The following is a 14223-nucleotide window of genomic DNA, read 5'->3' as shown; positions in this document are numbered from 1 at the left end:
CAGTTGGTTCCATCCCTTTCTGTTCATGAAAGTGACGTTTAAAAAGACTAACATCTTACATCTCACACGTGCTATGTTGGGAAATGGAATGCCCACCAGTCCTGCTTTGAGTTTGAAGAAGAAAATCCTGTGGCCTCCTTTTTGCCACTGGTACTGTGGTGTCATTGAACTGTGAGCGTGAATGGTCCTGACCTGCTGAGCTCGAGGCTGCTGTTCGCTGGGTGCTATTCCGCTGTCTCCCTTGAAGGAGAAGTGTAGTGAGGGGAGCCTGAAAGTTGCTCATAACAGCGATGGTAAAACTTTGTATATTATTGTTGTACCCTTCCTTTTGGAATAAAAATAAATGACACCTTATATTTTAGTTTGGAAAATTCTGGGATACCTATCAACTTCTCACAACAGAAGACAACATTTTGTAGTGATCTAGCATTATTACTAAAAGTAACTTTTGATGTTACGTAAAACCTTTGTTCATATAACATCTAGTAAGCATCTGTGACAATTCAAAATATAATCCTTAATTTTACTTGATTAAAACCCATTTCCCCCTTCCTGGGCTTTTCCAAATACTATTAATTGTCATAGAAGGCAATGAGCCCAAACTACAGAAAGAGAAAATTTTCAAGTTTTTAATTTGAAAGGTACACAAAGCTTCCTTTTGCTAGATTTTTTTTTTCCTATAGCAGAATGCACTAACAATACATCTATTATTCATGCTGATAGGAAAATTTCTTCAAAACTAGACTCTCAACTTTGGCAAGTACAGTATTTTAAAAAGCTAAACATAAAGAAATGCATACATGTCAGATAAAAATATTCTTAACTAACATTTGAACGCTTGGACATTTTTGGATATGTGATTCCCCGGGACTTAATTACTAGAAGAGCTTTTTAAAAAAATAGGCATTTCTCCCCCAGATGGTGAAAACCTGTGATTAGTCACACCTCTGCCTTACAAGTTTATTCATTGTTTCCTTCAGCATATATTTATAGAATATCCATTCTGAGCCGAGTACTCAAATAGAGCATTGAAGAAAAGCACATTCAAATCACTTCATTCATTCAGTGAATTTTTACGTTCCCGGCTCAGTACTATGTGCTAGAGATACAGACAAGAAAACGTCTGGGAGACATACATCCAAGTAATTGACACAGTGAATCCAAGGGACAAGACAGTGTTCAAGAACCCAAGACTAAGAGGCATAGTGACTTGCTTGGGATGTTCAGTTAGTGGTGGCAAAGCCTGGTCTAGAACCAGACTCCTGGGCACCCAATCCTGCCCAGAGCTAACAGCATTGTAAAGATTCCTGCCACTACAAGCCACACGCTATGTCAGTGGTAAACCTCTGGAATGTGTGTTATTTTTCTTTTAATGCATGAGTTGTGTTTTCTGAACTAAAACCTCAGTATGCAGGTTTAATTGCAGTGTTGGCACTTTGCAATAAGTAAGTGAGTTTTGGGTTGCAGTTTGAGTCTAAAACGTTGATCACCACTACATATGCTATGGGCCCCTTTCATCCTCATAGAGGATGATTTCATTTTGCTCTGCCATCTTCTCAATTACCTTCAAATGAGAGTCTTTAAGCTCCTGCAAAGCTTGGGAGCCTTTCTGCATTCCCTGCATCTCCCAGCACATATATGGATTTCTATGAAGGGATCAGTGCTTCCCCTGGCTACAGAGGCTCCTTAGGGGCCAGTTTCTACCCCTGGTTCAGGTCCCTGCCCAGGTGACATGTACTAGTTCATAAGAATTGTCATCTGAACACTCAAGCCATTCTGAATAATAAAATCATCTGGAAGTCCAGAAAAACATGAACTACTACAGTGGTTCCCAGAATCTGGTCCTTAGTTTCCTACCCCACCCGCCGCATCAGCAGCATCTGGGACCTTAAAAATGCCAGATCTTGGGTTTCTGTTCCAGATTATCTGAGAGTCCATCATCACAGCCTCGTCTGTGTTCTAAGCAGCCATGTGAGCGATCGGAGGCATGAACCATTGATCTACAAGTTACACAGAAAGCTCTAGTGATTACTTTTAAACATACCAGGTGAATCTGAAGACAAATGAGGCGGGGAACCACAGAGAGAGTATTTCTCAGAACTGGAAATAACAATTGGAACACCCCAGGGAGATGACTAAATACTGTACATAATTTTTTAAAATTCAAGGGGAATAGAGGTATAAAATTCTGGTAGACAGATTTTTAAAAACAGAGCTGCACTGTTATCCTTTGCAGTGCATTCAAAAATTATACTGGATTTATACTATATTTTCTACCTATTTTGTAGCTTAGAAAACTAATCTTTTAAAGCTATCTATTCTAAAGCCATGATTTTTTTAGTATAATTGACAAATAAAATCATATAATTTAAGGTATGCAATATCATGTTTTGAGATACACATAATGTTGTGAAATGATTGCTACAATCAAACTAATTAACATATCTATCACCTCACATACTTACAGCAATTCTTCATTTCCTCTGCTCAGAAATATTTTATAATAGACAAAAATGAAAATGCACTCAGTATCTCACTGAGACAGATTAAATCAGCTAAGTGAACACCATTCTACTTGATTTCTTGATATCTCTATACATCAAAGCATTTTTAAAATAAAACATTGCCAATGTAACCTGCCGTTTCACTCAGCAGTCTATACTAGATACCTTTTCACCTCCCTAAATTCATGTCAATATCATGATCCCTTAATGATATAATAACAATTTTTCCATCCCTACTATTGCCCGCCCTTGCAACCCCCTCTAACCTCCCATTATTTCCTACCTCTGTCTAGTAACAGTCTCCCTTCTATTTTCAAGTCATCATTTTTAGATTCTATGTATTAGAAAAAACACAAATACTTGTCTTCCTTAGCCTAGCTTATTTCACTTCGCATGGTGATCTCCAGTTCCACTCACTTTTCTGCAGATATCATAATTCTGTTCTATCCATTCATCTGTTTATGAGCACCTAAGTGGGTTCCACAAATTGGCTATTGTGAATTGTACCACATCAAACATGGGCATGCCCTCACTATGGGCATCCCTACAGTACACTGGTTTTAATTCCTTCAGGTATGTACCAAGGAGTGGCACAGCTAGGGCATACTGTAGTTCTATTGTTACTCTTTTTAGGCCTCTCCATGCTGATTTCCATAATGGTTGTAGTAATTTACATTCCCACCAGCAGTATAGCAGAGTCCCTTTCTCCCACTTTCTTATCAGCCTTGATTGATTTTGTATTCCTGATGATAGCCATTCTGTCTGTGGTGAGGTGGAATCTCAATGTAGTTTTTTTCGGGCTCTCACTTTGTAGTTGAGACTGACCTGGAACTCACTATGTAGCCCAGGCTGGTCTTGAACTCAGAGCAATCCTCCTGCCTCAGCCTCCCAAGTGTTGGGATTACATGTGTGTGCCACCATACCCGGCTCAATGTAGTTATGATACACATTGTAAAGACATGATTTTTAAAGGAAAATAAAGATTACACGATTAAAATTTAAAAATGTTGTTCTTGAAGCATTTTATGGAACTCACTATGTAGCCCAGGCTGGTCTTGAACTCAGAGCAATCCTCCTGCCTCAGCCTCCCAAGTGTTGGGATTACATGTGTGTGCCACCATACCCGGCTCAATGTAGTTATGATACACATTGTAAAGACATGATTTTTAAAGGAAAATAAAGATTACACGATTAAAATTTAAAAATGTTGTTCTTGAAGCATTTTATCTTGAATAAAATTCATAGTATTTTATCCTATTAGGTTTCTTTGCATGTATTGTTAGTTGAAATCACTTCTGTTTTACAGGTTCATATATGAGAGTGTGCTTGTAGGCATATCTATGTCCTACATTTTTTTAACTTTTTTTTAGTACATGTTCAAAGTACATAATGTTCACATCCACTGCTGGAGATTGGTATATGAACATAACACATTTCAATTTCCTTCTTTTTCCCCTACCCTCCAGATTATTTAATCTTTCCAGGATCAGATTTATTTCTTTATTTTATGAGACCTTATAAAGCTAATTATCATATAAACAGATTGAAATCCAGACTAATAAGCCAAGAACATATAAAACATGTAAAATAATTGTACTAAGTTAAGGTATACTTTGAGACACATTGTCCACACTGGATTACATATCTTTTTCTCTCTTTTTATCTATTATCTGTCATATATATATATATATATATAAAGTTTTTCATGTAAGAAAAACCATGTTATACTTAAAATTGAAAATTAACTTAAAAAGGTAGAAGTTTGGGCTGGTGATTTAGCTCAGTGGTTCCGCAACCTGCCTCTCAAGTGTAAGGTCCTGGGTTCAATCTCCAGTACCAAAAATAAATAAATAGGTAGAAGTTTAAAAGGCCATCATTTTTCTTATTATAGATGTATTAATACAGGCACAAACAAAATTCTTAAAGGCTAAAACTTCTTGTTTGTTCCAAGGAAATATCTTACAAAGAGATCCAGTACGCAATAGGCTAAACTTTGGTACCCCACAGATATGCATTAAATCCAAAGTCAGTGACCCCCCCACTGGTTAATGGTATGGTCTTTCCATATCTTATGAAGTGCATCCACTTACCTGGATGTTGCAAGTGAATACATGCACAATGCCTCTATATTGGTCAGCTTTCTGTTGCTGTACAAAATACCTGACACCCACCAATTAAAGGAAAATTAAAGCTTTAATTTGGGCTCATGGTTTCAGAGGGTTCAGTCCCTGATTAGCTGGCTCCAAAGTAGGAACATGAGACAAGAGGACTGGTGGAGCAGAGTTACTCACTTCATGGCAGCTGGAAAGCAGAGCAAGGGAACAGCACAAAGGGAGGGCGCCAAGGACCAGACAGAAAAACATCACACCTCCATGACTCACCCAGACACATGCAGAAGTGAGCTTTACTAATGTCACAGGGACCTCTCAAACCAATCAAGTTAATAATCAGCTTAACAGCTACATCTCTCCAAATACAATCATAAGGCCAACAGTGCGACTGGCGCATCATGAGAATTTCCACTTTCAGATGAGATAACCAAAACTTAAAGAAGTTAAACCACTTTGGCTGACTCCAGGCAGTCTGCTACTGGTCCCTGTTCCTTCTCTGTCACAACCCTGCCTCCCTCATGCCTAGAACAATACTAAGAAGAAAAGTAAATAGGAAACAAGGGGCTGTTTTGTTTATTTGGTGTGCATATTTTTGCCTGGGTTGCCTTATACTTTTAGAGTCCCTGTGTGCAGAAAAACATATGGAAATAAAAATTTTCAACCATGCTCAATTATGAAATAAGTCAAAGAATGTTCAATAGAGTTCTTTTTTGTCTCATGATGGCTACTCTGATGCTTTGTTAAAACATGGATTGTAAAAGCTCTTTAAAAGAACCGTTTGTTGCTTTTGCTTTTCTTTGTATATTAAAAAAATATACTCAGGGTACAACGTAGCACTGGCCCATTTCAACGTGAATCACTAAAGGGGACTCTCTAGACAGTCTCTCTATTCAGGGCTTATACTAGATATGGCTGGGTGGAGAAGGGAGAGAGGCTTCCTTCCACTTGATCTTTATTTAGATCAGTGACTCAGGATATCCTTCCGAGGGAACAGTGGCTGGCAGCTGTTCTCTTGGGCTTTTGGCATTCTACTGTCAATTCAGGTGAGATCAGGGAGTCGCTCCTACAAGGACATCTGCTCAAGCCTGAAGGCATGGCCAACTTTAGTGCTCACATGTGTCCGGGAGACCTGCTGGCACTGGTGACAGTGACAGCCGCAGAACTGTATGCATGAAAGAGGCAAATCCTGTCATCAAGATACGCTACGAGGAGACCCAGTCTGCAGCAATGAATCACACACAAAAGCCTGTGTCCTGCTCTTGGGCTTTGTTGTCTTGGGAAAATGCAAATTCTTCATCTCAGATTAGCTCCCACTAACTTGGGGTCTCAGAGCATTGCTTGATCAACTTGTCTTCTAAATCACTAATCCCACCCCCCCAACGCCACGCGTCCCAGGGCCCCATCATGAACTCCTCACCTTGTTCCAAAGCCTCCATATGAGACGTCTTTTGTGACAAGTGTGGGGAAAATGTAGCGAAGAGTTAAAAGTGAATCTCTTACCTCTTTGAACTGTTTTCTTCGTACTTCGTGTACACAGATACACTTTTGATGTGTTAACTAGAAAATCTGACTAGAAAAGAACAAAGCAGCTGTCACTGGAAGGAAGACACTGACAAAAAAAAAAAAAAAAAAAAAAAAAAAAACACACAGCCCTTTATTGAAGAACTGTCAAGCCCATCCTACAGTTCTGGGGTTGTCTGTGGTATTTATCAAAGACCTAGATCTGATGCAGGAAATTAAAAATAATAATAATAATAAATGTATCCAATGGACATTTATTAAAGGAATCTAAATTTATATTACATTTAAAAGAACTAAAATGGATATTTTAACAATTCTGATACAAGGTTGTTTTTATTAGATAAATATATGTATATATTTTTATATTCCTGTGCATGCTTTCCAAACCACAAAAACACACATATATAAAGGGAATGAAGGTATACATGGATGACATGTCTAAATATTATCTAAGTCTTCAAGTTAAATATATATTTTGTCACTATTATAAGAATCTTTTAATCCATTCAAATATTTTTTCTCAATGTAACCTGTACTTTAATATTACAAATAAAATTGAGTCTTTTAAATATTTCTGAAATTAGTTTAAACACAGTCCCTTTCCAGACAAGTGGATTTCTTCATTTCATGCTGCTCTATGGACTCACAATATTTTACTGAATATCATTCCTAGCGCTAAGGGAATATATGTGCTTCACTCAGCTCTGGACCTTTACACACAAATTACAAAATTATGTGTTCTCTATGTGTTATTTGGGCTCAGTCCTAATTATAGTATCGTGTGGGATTCAATAACCTAAGCCAATACACTATATGTAAAAAGAGTGGTTTTTATTGCAAAACCCTAATGGTCAGAACACAGGAGAAAACTACGGAAGTGTGACAAAAAAAGATAAAGGTGTACAATTTCAAGCATAGCTATAAATGTTCCATGTGTTAAAATACCTCCTTGTATTTTCTAGTCGCAGGGGTAGACTGCAGGATCAGCTTCAGACCCACATTTTCCCGCTGCGGCTCTGTTACTGGGGAACTGGACGTCCTTAGAGAAGGTTACCCTTGCTAAACCTCAGTTTCTTCATCTGGAAAACAGCGATAATGTCTGCGTCACAAGGGTTATTTCAATGGAGAGACGTGTCTCAAAGCAAAACTTCAGTTTCAAAGGAAGCAAGTTCGTACATATTAGAGGACAGAAAAGAAATGGGGTGGATTCCATGGTCAATTAAATAAATTTGGGAAGTCTGGCATTGCACAATGTAGAACAGATTTCTTTTACAGAATAGAACGCAGAGCTCCTCCGAGTCTTTCACGTGCTCACACACCCTTTAAATCAAAAGTACAATTTAGCATTGAGTTCCATGGAATTGTGCGACCTGGTGCCACTTCTAAGGTGCCTATTTTTGCACATAATGAAAAAAGAGCTGGAAAATTTCAAGGTAATTCTGGTCACTGTTGCCTCAGGTGCAAAGTGATCTTCATGGCCTGAATGGATGGGCAATCAGGTAAACTTTTCTTGTGAGTGTTGATAAAATTCTCAGAGGACAAATTTATAATTGCTAAGGATATTTTTACTATGAAGAATTTGTGGGGCCGGGGATTTAGCTCAGCGGTTCGGTGGCCTGCCTTGCAAGTGCAAGGACCCAAGTTCAATCCCTGGTACCCAAAAAAAAAAAAGCATTTGTATGTAACTTAAATTTAATGTCTTACAAGTAATTTAGATGTGCTTATGTATCCAAACCTTTTTAAGTTGGGCTCTAGACCAAACTTAGTGCCTAAACTGAGATCAGGACAAGCTCTGGATATGAGGTTGCTGGACAGTAAGATAGGTTTTAAAGACTGTCTTCCCCTGACTAATCAAAAGGATTATCTGCAACGGATTAAGCCGAATTCCACAGTCCCATGTTTATTTTCAGCTCTCAAAAGCCAAAACACTGCATGGAACAAAAGTGCTCTATAAATACATCTCATTTAAATTTTCAATCAATTAAAGGTAGGAAGAATTGATGACTCATTTCTCTCCTTTATGAAAAGACTCTCCTCTGAAAATGTCACCATTTTCAAAGGATCTGATAAATAATACCAAGTTCACTGGCATTTCAAATAGACACGACATGTACCCATTGTATACCATGATGAATTGTCATATTTCCATTCAAATTTGGGATGATCACATTTTCAGCTACCAACCAACTATGGAAAAATCCTTCAGACAACAATAACCTCTTAATTGAAGATTTCTCTTAAAAATTTTTAATAGAATAATGTGGGTGTTATCCTTCTGAAAAACAAAATTACTTTTAATGAAGCAGTTCAAAATCAGGGCAGAGAAAGAGCAAAGAGTTTCCTTGAGGTTCTGGTGACAGTTTACATAAAAAGATGTTTTATTTTCTCTTTGCAGGGTGTACACCATCATTTTGTCTTATTATTCCTGACATTCAGTTCATCCTATTAGCATCTTTGTGGAAAACATGAAAGCAATTAAGGTTTTGCTCTTTATTCTTCAGGAGACAGAAATTCTGCTTTCCCTCAAAACTCTTCATGATGAGGCAGACCTGGTCAAACACCAAATGCACAGGTTTTGAAATGCAATAAAGATAGAGCTTTAATAATTTTCAATTATAGTTATTCTGCAATAATGTTAGCAAATCTCATCTAAAAAGTAAATTATTCACTGAATAGGAAATGGGAAAGCTTCGGGATTGTGTGACTCTCCCATTTGAAGTTTCACTAAGATTCTCCTTGATAAGGTCCTTTTAAAAGATTACGTATTTTATACTTTGTTTCTATCCCTTTTCTTCATTCATGATGCTGTTTCTACTTTTTAATATACTTTTCGAACAAAACACAATAGTTATAGAGTGGCCATTCACAGGAACTTATTCAGAGTAAGTATTCATTCACTTGCAGCTAGAAATACTGATAATATGATATTTTTTATTTAGTTTTAAGAATACATTTTTCATTTTAAGCAAATGAAACTTAGAACCAAATTTAAAAAAAAAACTGTCCTTGGCTTTCATTAGAAAATTGGTATGAAAAAGTCTTTCATGTTGCTTTTACATTAGTGAATCTTGCCTTTCATGTAAATAAATAGATCATTCATTGGAAAATACATAGGCTACAGCAAAACTACAGAATCTCAGAAAAGATTTTAAATCAAAATAAAATATAGCAAAGAGAAAAGGGGCAATGAAGATCATTCCTTCTTTAAAAAAAACATTGCCTTTTGAAAACAAGTCATTTACTTAGTAATTTTTTATATTTTTATGATAATTTCCAATATTTGGGCTCTCATAAGTGGTAAGATCCTTAGTATTATCTCCCTGCTCTCCTTTCTCTTGCCATGAATTTAATTTCCTTTGTTAAATCTCCCTGCCTTGAAATTGAACATGGTGTCACAAATTTAACCTGGTGACTGGATTTGCATAAAACTTTTGCAATGCAATTCGTGACTGGAAGACTTCACATACAAAATTCCAGAATACATTCAAATTTTTGGAAAATTTTTGAGAAGTGTTGCTGAGTACAATAGCACAGAACTATGAACGTCTCACCCAATAGATATCACCAACTTATCTCAGGAAGCTGAGCGGACACATCTGAGATGGCGGAGCTCTGGGTCAAATTCAGTAACTGCTGTTCAATCTCAGGGTCGATTTTTTTTTTTTTCTTCAAATCTTGTTTAAGGAAAGTATTTGCTCATCCATGTCAATGGGAAACTTGGTAGGGACAAATCTAAGTGAATTAATTTCAGTGACTCTTCTAACTGCTTCTACCTACTAATTTCACAGAGTTCACTCTATGAAGTGCTTTGAGCTCCTTACAATGACAAAGACTTAAAAGAGAAATGAAATCTGAATTTGCCCTTAATCAACCTCTCTCAGCTCTACATCTCTAGAAAAGAAGTAAATGTTTGAGTTTTAACTAGTTGAAGTCTAAGGAATCAGCCTTGCTAAAGAGGCAGCTCTACCATTGAGCTGCATCCCCAGCCCTTAGTTTTATATTTAAAACACACTGTTATGTGTTGCCTAAGACAGATGGTCTGACAAATACATTAGACAATTTCCTTGTAGAGTAAATATCAGAGTACACTTACACAAACAATGGTATAGCCTACTACTCACTTAGCCATGGAATGAATATATATTATCACATCTGAAGTATATCACTGGCCCTGATGTGGCCAGGACATCATGTGGCCCTGTGTTAAGAAACAAGTACCTGAGAAATCATTTTTTTCATGAAAATATTTGCAAAGAAACCTAGGAATCATTTTTATTTTAGAAGCCTTTTTGGAAAACTCTTTATTGACAAAATTAAAATAGCTTCAACACAGGGATTACATGTATGCTTTAGAAGCCAAGAGACACAACTTCAAATTCTGGCTCAACCAATTACTCACAAAGTTTAAACTTCACATCTCAGCTGGAATCCCAGCATTGTGGCAGGCAGAGGCAAGAGGATCAAAAGTTTGAGCCCAGCCTGGGCACCTTCGTAACCTAGTAAGACTCTATCTCATAATAAAACATAAAAGTTGGGCTGGGAATGTAGTTCAGTGGAAATACATGACATGGAAAAAAAATATTTTTATGTAACATCTCCCCCCCCCCCGCCTTCCTTCCTTCCTTCTTTTGAAAATGTAAATAACAATAGTAGCTACTTCAGGAATAATCAAGGAGATAAGCACATCCAAAATCCTCAGACCAGGACCTGGTCCACTGTAGGCTCTAACTGAATATGATAAGTGGTACATTATTTTAATTAGTAATCAGAAGTAACAGGCATCTTTTACAATTTTTGCCCAAGTGTACATGGGTCAGGAAAAATCAAGGTTGGGTCATGGCTGCCTTGGGAGCCAGCACTGCACACATGATTCCATCACCTCCTGTATGCCCAGCACAGTCCTGTTCTTTATCATTCTCTCACTCTTACCCTCTCGTGAGCAGTGCTGGCAGAACTACAGCATGCATGTCACACTGGGCTATATCACTGCAAACTCCAAAAGGTTCACCGTCACTGCTCTAGAGAAATATTGACACACATTTCTTTACTATAACAACATTATTGTTAATGCATATAAAAATGCTCAGCAAACACACATACGTAAAATGTCACTTGCCAATGCTAAATGAAAGCATGTCCCAAGGGAAGCCATATCATTAACAAAACCTGAAGTTTCTTTGAAAATCTCCACTCGAATAAATGATATCTTAAATACAGTGATACGTTGAACCTCCTGTTATATTTGAATTGTTACAAAATATTTTTCACAGTTTTCCCATTGTTTACTATCTCTTCTTGGCCTTTCTTAGAAGACATTTTCTAAACATCTTTATTCAATATCTTGATTTCTCAAAAATTTTACATTTCCATAAAATTAATTCTTGGCTTAGAAATATGTACAATAAGAATAAGCTAATCAGAGACACAAAGGAGCACTAAAATATAAACACTGTTGTGTTAAACTAAGTGATAGGAGCCCATTTTAGCATGAATGAGTCTCTTGGCAAATTCTATTAAATAAAGAATATACTAGAGAATCCTTTGATTCACCTGTTCTCATACTCATTTGCACAAATAACTTATTTGTGTCTACTTCACTTTCAAGTTTGTTCTATATTATATTGAGAAAGGAAAAAAATGCCAAGTATTTACTACTTGAAGCTCTGTACTCCATACTCTGTACTCTGTCAAGAGTACAGGATACTGAGTATGGATCTTAAAATTATACTGTGATGCACTTGTAATGCCAGCAAAACATAAGGCAAGATTTGGTTTTAAGCATTTAAACAAAGATACCAGCCCACACCAAAGACTGAGGCTTATGTGGCCTGCAGGTGACTAAAGGCCATAGCCCTACCAGCACACTCCTCTGGTGAGCACAAAACTGGGACAGATGATTTGGGTCTTCCAATTTGATCTAACTGTCCTCTCCAACCACATCAGGGAGCCCTGATATATAAGTCTGCTCAACTGCTATAACAAAACATCATAGACTGAGTGGCTTAAACAACAGAAACTTATTTCTTAACAGTTTTAGAGGCTGGATATTCAAAATCAAGGTGTCTTCCAGTTTGGTCCCTAGTGAAGATCAGTTCCCTGGCTTGTAGAAGGCTACCATCTTGCTGATATTCACTCTGTAGAAACAGACAACCATAGAGACTTCCTCCTTTTAAATGGACATAAACCCCATCGTGCGGCTAGGGGAGGCACCTTCATGACCTCATTTAAAACTTATTACCTCCAAGTCTCACAACCAAATACCATTACATTGGTAATTATGGCTTTAAAAACTAAAATTTCTTGGAGACAGAGAGAGACATGCATATTCAGATATGTACAGTCAGACATGCATTATTTCATTGTGTAAGTATACCAGATCTGTGTTCCAAAGCTCATAACAGAAGCAAGCTTGTACATATCAGTATGCTGGATGAAATTCTTCATTATTTAAATCAGTACTTAAGAAAAAAAATATAAATAATATATTTAGATAAATGTGTAGTGAGATTTCATTATCAAATTTTTCAAAATCCATCAAATTTTGCCTGAGTAGATTCATTTTGTATAATTGTTTGTGAATTTGGTTTGTGTGACATAACTTATTGTGGCTTTTATGTGCATGACCAAAATATCAACAGGCTAATAACATGAAAAAAACTGATTCAGGGTAAATAGGAAAGTGATTCTGTCATAGCATTATAACAGCAAATTAATACTTTCATGTGTTTTAAATTTTTATCATTAAAATTTCATTACTCGAGTGATTATGCCATGCTGTTCTATGTGTCCATTTTGTCCTAAAAGTAGGTATATAGGTTCTTTTATGATTTATTCTTGGCCACCTGTCACAGCTCACACTGTGGCAAACACAGATCAGTAGTTCTTCAATTTGTTGCTGTAAGGCATGAAAATACTTGGAATCCTAGATCCAGTCATGTTCAGCTGCTGTTAATCTTGTGTGTACAAGGCATGTGGTACTCAGCTCGTGGGCACATGAGTTTGGGCATCTGTCGTGAGAAAGGAGGTTAAGTGACTTCATTCGAGGCACTCTGTATCCTCAAGAAAATGAAAGGAAACCAAGTTTCCTACATCAGCAGGTATCTTTGCACATAAGGTAAGTCTTCTGGAAAGAGTATATAACCAGATTTTAAAAATCCAATTACTTTCTGGCAAGTTTATCCATTAATATTTACAGTAGTTATTATATATTCAATTTACTTCTAATTTTCTAACTATCATGCTTTTCTTTTACATTCCCTATGACTTTGGGGCAGGTGGAGGGCTTATATTTTTACTGTGCTTCCTTAACAAAGTATAGAGAAACTCTAGAAATTCCTAAGGATACTGGAACTCTGTTCACTTTAGTTACTATGGTGGAAATTGCAGCTCTACCCCTGTTTTATCTTTAACATATATTTTTAAAATTAACATTTAAAACAATTACATACTATAATTCCCAAATTTCAGGATAACTTAAATAATTTTCAATTGCTTGGCTTACTATTGCTTATTGTATCCCACTGTTTCTTTCCTGGTCCTCTACTCCCTTCCTGAGAACCACCTAGTGATGATAATATTAGCAAGGTCCTATGAGGAAATCTTGCTCTCCATCTTCACCTTATTCCTGAGGAGCAGATTATCTGCACATGTAATTATGGGTTGATAGTTATCTCCCTCAGCACTTTGCAGATATTTCATTGTCTTCAACACCTGCTATAACTAGTGCGAACTCTATTTTTAATAGTATTACTGCTCTTTTATAGATAGTTTAGATTTCCTTTCTAGTTGTTTTTAAGAATTTCACTTTATCTTTGGCATTCCATATATATGATATTCATAGGTGTTGCTTTATTTTTATTTATCTTGTGTAGAAGCCAATATAATTCTTCAATCTGAAGATACACAGGTCATTCAACAATACTTCAAATTATCAACCATATCTCCCCCCCTAATTTTTCCCAGTTATTCCTTTTTTTTTTTTTTTTTGGTCCTGGAGATTGAACTCGGGTCCTTGAGCTTTCAAGGAATGTGGCAGAACCACTGAGCTAAATCTCCAGCCCCATTTATTCTATTTTTACCTACAAGAA

Source organism: Fukomys damarensis, unplaced genomic scaffold (assembly GCF_012274545.1).
Source record: "Fukomys damarensis isolate Sample0158 unplaced genomic scaffold, DMR_v1.0_HiC HiC_scaffold_28, whole genome shotgun sequence".
NCBI lineage: Eukaryota > Metazoa > Chordata > Mammalia > Rodentia > Bathyergidae > Fukomys > Fukomys damarensis.
The sequence above is the reverse complement of the archived record's forward strand: the minus strand, read 5'-3'. Positions refer to the sequence as shown.